The following is an 11,628-nucleotide window of genomic DNA, read 5'->3' on the forward strand; positions in this document are numbered from 1 at the left end:
AGTGGTGAAAAGCATCTCGATAAACAATGTAAATCTATTCCCATGTGAGAACAAAGAGGGAGAAGTAAAGAGGAAATTGCACACCAAATATTCCAAAAAAAAAATAGTATTCAATTTTGGCTTAGTTTTACATTTTGCATATAGACACAACTCAGAGCAGGTTAGCATGAGGATTTCGTCTTCCCCTCTGGTAATTTTCTTTCTGTTTGTTTACGCAGACTGTTGTGGATTTCTATCATTGTACTGATATCTTTTATATATTTTTCTTTTTTCTTCTGTTTTCTTTTTTCTTATGGAACTATTGACAACCTGCTTCTTTTCAATTTTTGAGAGAATATATATTATATATAATATATATATACAGCAAAATATATGCTGTTAGAGTATCAGTTGTAACTGGAAGGTGTTTAATTAGTCCACATGCAAAATGTAAAGGTTGGAAGAGTGATATGACTTTATTTAATTACTGGGTTTACCTGGGTTACTGGGTTTGCCCTGTTGAATGATGCCCAGAGAGAAGTCAGGTGAAGCTTTTCTTTGAACATCACAGCCGGCTGTTCTTTTCATGTGTCAGACATAATCAACATATTCCTGCTGCTCACCTTAGCCGGTAGGCTGGTTCTTTGCCCTGCCCCAACGCGTTCATCTCACACTGATACGCAGCAAGGGCTGCCGGAGAGCTACGAGCAGATAAATAATGCAAGACGAAAAAAACGCTGTGGCGATATCCTTTGTTTTCTCTTTTTTGAAAAGAAATACATGTGTGTATGCTTTTGCACAGAGAGGGAAAAGCCTTATGCTTGCTCCGAAAAAAAAGGAAACTCATCTCACGTTTCCCTTTTCAAAACCTGTTATCTATTTATATACTTTGATATGTAAACCTATGAAATCCTACCTCAGGCGAGACAATCAAGGCTTTTCTTCTTCAATCCCGCCATATCAAAGAGAGAAAGGGAACAAGAGAAAGAGAGAGGGAAATGTAAAGACAAAAGAGGAACAATGTCGGAAGGAGACGCTGTTACTGAGCACGGGTGATAATTAGACTAAGACAAAAGGACAGGGCAGATTAGTGTTTTTTCCTCTCCCAGTCTTTCTTTCACCAAATGGTTTTGTACAGCAAATATGAAGGCAGTGACGTTTTTTCTCGAACCAAATGCTCCAATTGCTCCACATCACCACCCATTAAGAAGAGGGATGGTGGTGGATGCTGGTGGAGGAAGACACTGGTGATGTGTCGTGGTGGGCAGCATGGCGTGCTCTTAAATCTCCGAGGCCCCTCATAGCGCCGCGGTCAGCGAAGAGAGGACGCGGCAGATTTGCGGCTTTTTGGCGGGCAGCTCTGAAGATGCCGCAGTGCAGAGGAAGGAGGGGGGAGGGGGGGTGAGGGCATTCGGGGGTTTAAGGGGGTGGGGGATGGATGAGTGCGAGAGGTCAACTCCGATTTCGCCACGGCCTCTTTTTTCCTTCCACTCACACTGACATCATCGAGACTGGCCTGGCTGGAATTAACTTAACCCTTCGGAAATGACATCTCTCTTCCCGTAAGCCGGGTAGACACGGCGAGCGTCTGAACGTGAAATCCAAATCAACACATTGTTTTTGCGATGTCAGGAGGAGCCGTGGAATGACCATCACTCTCTGGCTTGGGGATATTTTTTGTCAAAACGGTTGCTCCGCGAGCCGTTTGAAATAATCTAATCCAGCAAATCTTTACTCGTTACAGTCATTATACAGGCTTGACCTCATTCTGTTGGGATAGATTCTTCTGGGCGGGATGGGAGGAGGAGGGAGGAGGAGGACAACGATGAGGCTGTCTCATAAACACGTGTTACTTCCTCACTCAACGAGTGTGACGTGCGCGTGGCCGTTAAGACTGGTGCCTGCCTGGTAGAAGTATCACGACACCCGTTGACTTTTATCGCCCCAACGCCCTCGGGGGTAAACCATGAAGACTTCATCCCAGTCACTTTTGGAAAAGGCTAAAAGGAAAATATGGCTGTATGACTTCATTATAGCGTGCTCTTCTTGTGCGCACAGGGATGTTTTTCTTTTTTGAAGATATAGAGCTTTGCTTAGTTTCCCTGGCAAATATAGTCATGTCAAGCCAATCACTTTAAAATAAAAGCAAACAGTAATACAATATTTGATGGGTTAGCCTTAATAAGATAAGAGATACTTAATTCCTTTGTTTACAAGCATTGTTGCACAAGTAATAGATCGACCTGCTCATATCATTACAATAAAAAAACTGCACTAGGCATTTTGGCATTGCACTAGGCATTTTGTTTTTTGCTTCATATATATATATATATATATATATATATATATATATGAAAGTCTACTAATTCATGTGTGCTTGCAGAAGAGACCAATTGAAGACCCCCCCCCCCCCCCCCCAATAAATAATTAAAGAACCAGTATTATATTAGACAGCCCTTTCATATAACCCTGACCAGCAAGCAATCTTGTTTGCTGTCTTTTTGGGTTTTACCACTAATAAATACTCATTTTAATGACTGGCTTTATATTGCTCCTGCAGCACACTGCTGTCGCCTGGGCAATAACACTAAAGATGTAATCAGGGGACATGCCACCCGGGAGACGGACGTGGTGCCTGTACAGGTGGACAGGTACGATAAGGAGTTTTCACGGCGACTGGGAGCTGTGCCGAATGTCCAGTCACGGCCAGTTAATGGCTGATGGCGATCCTCGATTGCTGCGGCCATTTTAAATCTCTCGTCCATTTTGCTTTGACCTTTGTCTTTCGTTTCCCTCTTCTTTCTCCTCCTCGCTCGGCCCTGTTTGTCCAATTGGTGTGTCCTATTTGTGCCTCGCGCTCCGTCTCTCTTTTTATTTCACTTTGATCCCTCTTGGAGATTTATTTAATGGTGCAGAATGGGCTGGAGAGCTCCTGAGGGGGAAACTGATTGAGCCAAACTGGTTTAGCTCACAGATAAATACTCGCTTTCCCATCTCCCACCCAGGCCCGTAATCAGACCCTTCATGGCCCACAATTCATGTGCACGGTTTCCCACATTCACTGCTCACACATGGCACTATGAGGATGCCCGTAGTTAGACAACCCTCTACAGCTTGTTCAGAGAGGCTGACATTGGTAGCACATCAGCTCTAAACATGTATATTTTAGCGTTGTGAGGGGCAAAGAGGAAGAAGCTGATTTGATTCTCTACTTACCATTGTGATTATGAGTCATTTCAGCACACTGTATATATACAGTATATATATAGGATAGGAATTCATTGTACAATATAAGATCAATAAAGAATATCAGGCACCACTGTTTGAACGCTGAAAAATTATATAACTGGTGAGCTCATCTTTAGGGAGACAATCATGTGCATTTGATTGTGCGGCTATTTAGACAGCATGAATTGTTAATGTTTTCATATTTATTAGACCTTCACATTGTGTGCATAGAGAATTACACAAAGGGACACTATGACGAAAATATAGGGTTGGTGATTTTCAGACAGTCTAATGTCTTTTTTTATTGCCATTGTCCACTGGCTTGTAAAACCACTGCTAACATTCCATATTAGCAAAACATTTTAATTTAGTGGGACACTTTAGGACTTTGTGGGGTAAGAGTTCTGTGCCAGCTTTGAAAGACTTACAGTGGACTTTTGCCTTCTAACAATGGCCCGTAAAAACGCAGGGCCATTTTTACCACAGAAACTTGACACATGCACGTTGTGCCACGATAGCCTAATTAGGGAAGTATTTTTTGTTTGCCCTCCATGTTCTCCTTGGTAACCAGGCGGAGGCAGTGCCTGGTTATAATTTTGCCCCTGTGTTGTTGTTGTTGCCGTTGTTGTTGTTTTGTCGCTGTCCCCGATCGCAGGGGCTTGATTCATTCACCGTGTCACACGCTGGGATCAGGTTGAGTCACCCAGGGGCTCAGATGTCAGGGGAGAGAGAGAGAGAGAAAGAGAGAGAGAGAGAGAGAGAGAAGAGAGAGATAGAGGCAGTGTGGCAGGTGAAGCTCTATCTCCCCCATTCACCTCCCCTCCCCTCTTCCCCATAATCCCCAGGTCGAGAGCGACGCTCGTGATCCTGCCGACTACGCCACCTCCGCCGCGGCCACGAGTGCTCCCCGTTCCGAGACCAACACCTGCGCCTGATTTATTGGGGGAGCAAATTACTGTTTTTAAACTGGCCTCAGGGCTCTCGGGAAGATGTTGAGAAAATGTTTGTTTACTGTTATGTGCAACCTTATAATAACAGTGCTGCTTTCACTGCCAAAAAAAGCCCATTTAGCCCATAGAGTCAGGGTAATGCTGATGCCTCACCTATACTTGGCCAATCAAAATGTTAAACTAGGTGATATTTACACATTGTCACATTATTTTGCTGCAAATATCAGCAGCTATTACAGAGTTAGAGGTTTGAAACCTATCCAGGTTTAATAATAATAATGTGGGCATTGCTGTGTGGATATAGTGGTGATTTGCTCAGAGAGAATGGCAGAGAATAAGACATCTCGGGCTAAACTAAACCTACACCTCCAGTCATGGTAAGTATTTAATGGCAGTCGCGGAGGAGAAGCGACTCGTCTTCTTGACACACCACCGTCAGCCGTGATGGCCACGCGGGCAGACCACTGGCTTAGTAGCAGCGATCCGGGCCAGTCAAAAAAGTTAACTACGAGCGGTGATGGAGCCGTCGGAATCTCCAGCCTATCTCCCTCTCTCTGTCTATTCTCTCTCTCTCTCTCTCCTTCTCTCCCCTTCCCTTTTTTATTTTTAAAGTCGAATTAATTTATGGCGTTGTCAATATGCTGTCAGGGCCACACTGGGAGATGTGACAGGCTGGCAGGTGAGCTGTCAGTGGCCCTAGAGATCAGGAGGAAGGGATTTGAGAGAGAGGCTCCCTTCTGCCTGATCAGCAGCTGTGGCAGCGGCGGCTACGGTGGTGGTGGTGGTGGTGGTGGATGGGGGAAACAGGCAGCAGTCAGGGCCGAGAGGGAGCATGGCACACACAGAGAGGAGATGATACCACACACACACCACACACACACACACACACACACACACACACACCACACACACACATTGAGACTTATACAGACATTGAGACATACACACACACAGACACACATTAAGACACACACACTCACACACAGACAGACAGACACATACAAATGCACACACCACAGGTGTAAAGTTACAGTGCTGCTGTGGCGCACTAATTACCACTAGAGTGCCTGTTTCTTTCTCTCTCTCTCGCTCCCCTCCCCCTACCCCTCACTCCATCTCTCTCTCTCTCTCTCTCTCTCTCTCTCTCTCTCTCTCTCCCTCCCTCCCTTTACCCGGGCGTCCAAATTACACATCTCAACCACAACAAGCGCGACGCACCCAACAGTCATTTGTCAGACTAATTATTTGTCTTCAGCGTGTAATTGCGGCGCGAACAGGTACCCAGGTAATTGTGTGGCGAGTTGCGATGTTAAGTGATGCTTTCCCTCCATTTGGAGATAAGATGAAAGGAAAGAAGACAGGCACGATGGAAAGAAGAGAAGAGAAGAGGAGGCCACTAACTGCCCCCCTCCAAAAAAAAGGCATCTGACATGACCTTCTTTCTTTCCCTCTTTGATTAAAAGATGATTAGGGCCAGGGTTCAGTAAATGATAATGAGTCATGCCAAATACGACGTATTTACCTTAATGCACTGACAAGGATGTCTTAGTTGTGCAAGTAGGGCTTTGACAATACAAAGCCCCCAGCATCTCGTCTGTGCTAGAGCTGCTGCCTTATGGTGAAGCGTGCTTAGCGTAAGAGGAAGAGCATTACGCTGAGTGCAAACACACAGGATGTGATGGAGGGACCTTGTCAAGTGTTGCCCAAAAAAATGTCTGCCAACGTAACATTAATTGTGGTCTCAAAAAGCCACATTGTTCTGTCCTGCGGTGCACACAAACACACTGGCCCCTGTCATGTGCACTGACGTGCTTCTCTTTTGCACTGTCACCTATCATCATAATTACTCAGGCGAGCTGTGTTTTTGTTATTTTTAAACGTGCATCCAGTGATCCTTCACCAGGGCTAAGCCAGGCCAACTGGACATGATGTCAAGTTGAATATGATAATGAGTTAAAAAATATAACTTGGTCGAAGAAAGGGAGAGAGAAGGAGAGAGAGAGAGAGAGAGAGAGGGGAGAGAATCGAGTGTGGGGGGTGAGAAAATAAAACAGAATTTTCACATTTGCCCGGAATCCAATCTCTACCCCCCCACTGCCATGTCAGAGAGTCTTCTGATCGCAGGCAGAACCATGGTAGGGAATGGTCAGTAGGATTTCTCAACTGTACTCTCCATGAAGAAATATATTTGTGTGGACCGTGGGACAGTCTCTGGCCATCCTGTGACGCCGCTGCCGCTGCAGCAGCCAGCCTGCGCTCTGGACTCATGCCCTCTGGCTCTTGGTGTGCCCAATAAGGGGCGCACGCAACGTCTCCCCTCTCCGGGAGGGTTCGTAACTCCCTCGGACATCCTTGGCCGGGGCCAAACGCTTCAGCGTCAGCCATCCCAACAGGCCGAGTGGTAGAGGGCACAGACACTCACAGAGCAGGGAATGATGAGCCACACCATGATGTGCAACAATGACGGCTTGTCACCCCATATGAAAAGCTTTGTTGTGGGTCTAGTTCTAGGCTACTTGATTGGATTAAGGGTCAAACACACTACCTAAGTTATAGTGTTGTACAGTGTTATCTGTATAGTGGTATAGTCACTGAAGTGTTTATGGTAAAAAACTATTTTCTTTTCATTGTTTTGAGTAATCCTTTTCAAGATTGAAAACCCTATACTAGAACAAAGTATTACAGAGATCACCCAAGGTACGGTACAAGGTATGAGCAGAGGCCTGAAATATGGGGGAATTTAAACCAGACTAGTATGTGCTGAAGTGTGGCACAACGATTGGTGGCTGAGGTATTTAAAACTATGTTTAGTGAGAGTCTGGCTAATTAAGTAAAGAAAAAACATGATTTGTCCTCCCTTTATTGTGTTAAGTATTTTCATCTAATTGGTGCTGGCATTGGTAACTGTAGCCTTTTATATGATGGTTCTGTTAATATGAGTGGCATCCAATCATTGTTTTTTATAGACAAACAGCTCTGACACCCCCCTAAATACAATCTGTACGTAGTGATGACTTGGAAAGTTGATCAGTAAAGGACGTGGTGGTGTGGGAGTGATTTTTTTTTCTTTTTTTGTTCGTTTTCACACTGGGACAATGGTGCCATCTGCTTTGCATTTGTTCAACAAAGATTTATTGTGTTGAACGACACTAATCCAAAACACACATCTCGCCTTCCACTCATCAGAGACGACAAACAAGCAAAGAGACACAGTATTCCGAAAAAAATCCCACTGTGGTCCCTTCTCTCTGTCAACTCACGTTTGACAAGGGAGTTGGCATTCAGAGGTGAGAAGCGCCAATTATTCTTTTTCCTCTGCCTCCATAAAAGTTCTGAAGATTCTAAATTAACAGATTTTATAAACAGCTTTTTAAATTGCAAATTTGTAGGGACACAAATAACAACATAAATGTTGGAGTGGAACTTTTAGTTGTGTATGTGTGCATGTGTGTGTTATTTTTTTAGTTCCTTGAAAAGAACAAATTGCCTGTAAGACCTCATAGAGAGGAGGTCATGCATTTTTAACGGCCCGAGGGTGGCAGGGTTTACCACTTACTTTTTAAACACTCCTGAAATTAGTTCTTTGGGGACTTTTTCCTTGCACTAATCAAAAACAGGGTCAAATTGCCTCTTCCGTAAACAACACTTATCATTGCTTGCAGAGGAGAGATACACAAGCATTTGTTCCCAGCAGATCTGTTGCCTCTCCACACCCCCTCCACTCCCTCCCCTCCCCAGAGTTCAAACCCCTCGTGTTCTCCAAGGCTCCTCTCCTGCCCCCAGTGTCACCCCCTATGTCAGGTGGAGTTGCGGGAGGTTACTGAGTATGGATAATGGGGGTTCACAGACCTGGCTTTAGGGGTGAGGGTGGAGGAAGAGAGAACGAGAAGGTGAGAGTGGGTGATTGCCGGCGCTTGATGGACCTGTGGCTACAGATTTGGGGTCAGACACCACAACCTCATGACATGGTCTTGTCTCACGTGTTTGTCCTCCAAGGGGAGGGGTGAAGGTCTCGGCCCACCCCCCACACCGGTGCGTTTTCACGGGGCTGACCTGGCGTGGCCGCTGCGTCTCGCACGCGTGACTATCATTCCTACTGTTTAATACTGCACTGACAGGAACACAGAGAAACACATGCAGACGCACAGAGACACACAGATACACATCGGGTCCTTGCAAACAATATGTATGTACACACATACAAATAATATTTATGCCCATGTGGAATGGGCAAATACTTTCTTGTGTTTCCACATTTGTGTAGGACCATGTACCCTTACTTATATGTATGCACACACACATACACACACACACACACACACACACACACACACAGAGAGACACACAGGCAGATGCTTCAGACGGACGTCAGTGTGTACAAGCGGAGGCCTCTCAACCCCGAGGTGAGCCCCTGCCAATTCACCTGCCAGTGCTGGACAGTGAGTGCACCCAATGCACAGAGGGGCTGCCCTGGCTTCTCACACACCGCGCTCCGGGTCAGCTGGAGGGGGGACAAGGGCTTGCCGAGGAGGGGATGGGGGGTTAACTTACACTTCCATTACCTATAAGGACAAATGTAACCCTCTGTTCTTCACCTCCAACGCCACTCTGCCCCACCCCCACACTCCAAACCTCACCCCCCGAAAAGAAAGCCTCATCCACCCCCTACACCTCACAGCCTCCAACCTCCGCCTTTCCTCCCCTCCCCTAGAGAAATTCAACCTCAAGTGCAGTCGCTGTGAAGTCTCTTTCAGGGGCCCTGGTGGAATATTCATGGAGCTGCGCTGCCATGTCTTCCATGTCCCTTTAGTCAGACGTTTTTCTCCATGCTGTGGGCCTTCGCCTGTAGAGAGCGAGCGAGCGAGCGAGAGAGAGAGAGTGGGAGAGAGGGAGAGAGAGAGGGAGGGAGAGAGGGAGCGAGAGAGAGAGAGGGATGGAGTGGGAGACGGAGTCCCCCATGGGAGACTATTTCCCTCTGCTCGGTCCGCTCCTCTCTTCTCCCGGTTGATGCCTGCGCACCCCCTCGATTATACGGTTCAGTTTTGGCAGTTTAAAGCGTCGCATGCGTCTCCCCTCTTGCCACGGCATGCAAACCCCATGGGGATGTGCCGAGTTTGTGTGTGTGTGTGTGTGTGTGTGTTGGGGGGCGAGGGGGGGGGGGGGTGTGTGAGTCGGACAGGCCCCCTCGCTCCACTTGTGTACAAAACATCTGCCTCCACCATGGGAACACTGAGGACTCTCTCTCTCTCTTTCTCTCTCGCTCTCTCTCACTCTCCCGATCCCTTCAATTCCACTCAACACATCATCTCCATCTCTAATTAAAAAATACTGAGGAACAGAGAGATAGCTGGAGAGAGAGAGAGAGAGAGAGAGAAAGAGGAGAAAATGGAGGAAACAACCACAGAGAATAAAATGACACTAAGGAAAAGAGAGGGGGAAAAAAAGTCCAGCCAGAGATGCTGTGAAGACAAGCCTCTCATTAAGCATGGTATAGAGATTCAGCCTTTTTTCCCTTTTCTTTGTTTTTTTTTTTTTTTGAATGAGTCCTTTCCCCTCCTCTTCTTTCCCCCTCCATCTTCCTCCATCTTCCATCTGGAGTTGGATTTGCCCTCTCTTTATCCTTTGTTAATTTACTCTCAAAACCACCTACCGCTTCCTCCTGTAATTATACAGGGGACTGTTATTTAATGTGCACCAATAACAGTCAAGCTGTGGGTCCACACTTAATAATTACTTCCTGCTGAAAGAAGCACAGCAGTTAACGAGGTGGAAGAAATACCTATATTATGTTTTTTTTTTTACCCCCTCCTCAAACGATTTTCATTGATTTCTTATTTATTTCATTTTCTAAAATAGAAACGGTGTATAATTTATGGCATACTGTTTTGACTGCATGATTGAGAATTGCTTCCACGCGTTAGGGGATGTAGATTGTGCGAAATTGGAACCTCTAGAAATGTAAATTCATATGAAGCATGCAAACAAGCAAGGTGTGACGACCAGGCCTGACAAAGATGTGTCAGTCTGATAAAAATGGATCTCTGATTTATCTCCCAGAGTTCCCAGAGTAGAACAGGCACTCAGGGACATTTTGTGACTGCGTGTCCTTCAAAAAAAAAAAAAAAAAGATCAAATTCCCATCTCCGATTGCCTTCTAGGATAATCTTGGCAAGAAAATATTAGAGTTAAAGAAAAGGAAACGCTTGATCTAAAGTGGAGCATGAAAAGGAAGTGGCAGCATAAGCCCTGAGGACCTGCAGCCAACAGATCACCGCCGCCAAGCGTACCTTTGGGATGGAGCGCCGGCTTCCTCCCTCCTCTATGTAAATGCCCCATTCCACACATTAGTCATACTGCCATCCCCTCCTGGGGGAATGGATCTGGGGCCCATCAAACGGCTTCGTCTTTCTCTCTCCCCCAGATCCTCCCAGTGAGCCGGAGATAAACCCTATGCCCCCCACCCCACATCACCCAAACCCAACCTACACACACACACACCTCTCTGATATACAGGTGTAGCTGCTGATTAGTCAGGCACTGCAGGTAAAGGGTGGAGGTGGGGATTTTAACACATGCTGTATGTCAGTCGGGAATGTGCAAATATCCCTGATAATACATACCACAAGAGAATAGGGATCTCCTCAAATTGTCTATGCAGTGTAAAAAAGTGTATATGTATGTTGATAAGATAATAGTTCAACATGCTCAATATAGTGTTGAGTACAGTATAATATATACGAATATGTATTGACCTGAACACATAACACATAAACAGGTCAGAGAGGGTTCATCAGTTTCCCTTTTGATATACCCTTACTCCTGGTAGAGACATGGGTAGAGCTTTTTTCAGCAATTTTCATTCGACGATTTTCATGAAACTTGTTGAGCATGTAGCCCTTTTGGTTCCCAGGGGCCACTCCCCACCCTGCGGCTAGGCCGAAAGCAGTTCAGACTCTTTTGAAGATTAAGACATTTCTGTTGGTCTTTAGGAGGCACATCAACCAAGCTCATAACGCCTCATTCGTGATGTAGAGCCACGTAGTGAAAGTCAGCCAATATCTTGTGATGAGAAGGTATGAATCACCTGAAATTGAATCTCAAGTTATATTGAAATTTTGAATTGTTCAACTTTTGTCCATAAGAGACACTGCAATTAACATATCTCTTTGTCTCAACAAATATTTCAGCTATGATTTTAAAATTTTATATATACTTGGCCAGATATGTCTACATATACTTAAGTTTAATTTTGCTCACTCAACAAAATGTTGATTGACCAATCAAAGTTCAGCAGCCAAAACAATTGTGTGCCAATATCTTGCCAAGTGACGGTTAATAGTTAATAAAAGGACATTTTCGCACTACATGGACTTTTTGCAGTTGTTATACACACACAATATATGCACACAGGTGAAGACACACATGCATGGTGTGTGGTGACTGACTACTCAGGCTTGGTAAAAACTTGATG

This window comes from Alosa sapidissima, chromosome 10, assembly GCF_018492685.1.
Source record: "Alosa sapidissima isolate fAloSap1 chromosome 10, fAloSap1.pri, whole genome shotgun sequence".
Taxonomy (NCBI): Eukaryota; Metazoa; Chordata; class Actinopteri; order Clupeiformes; family Clupeidae; genus Alosa; species Alosa sapidissima.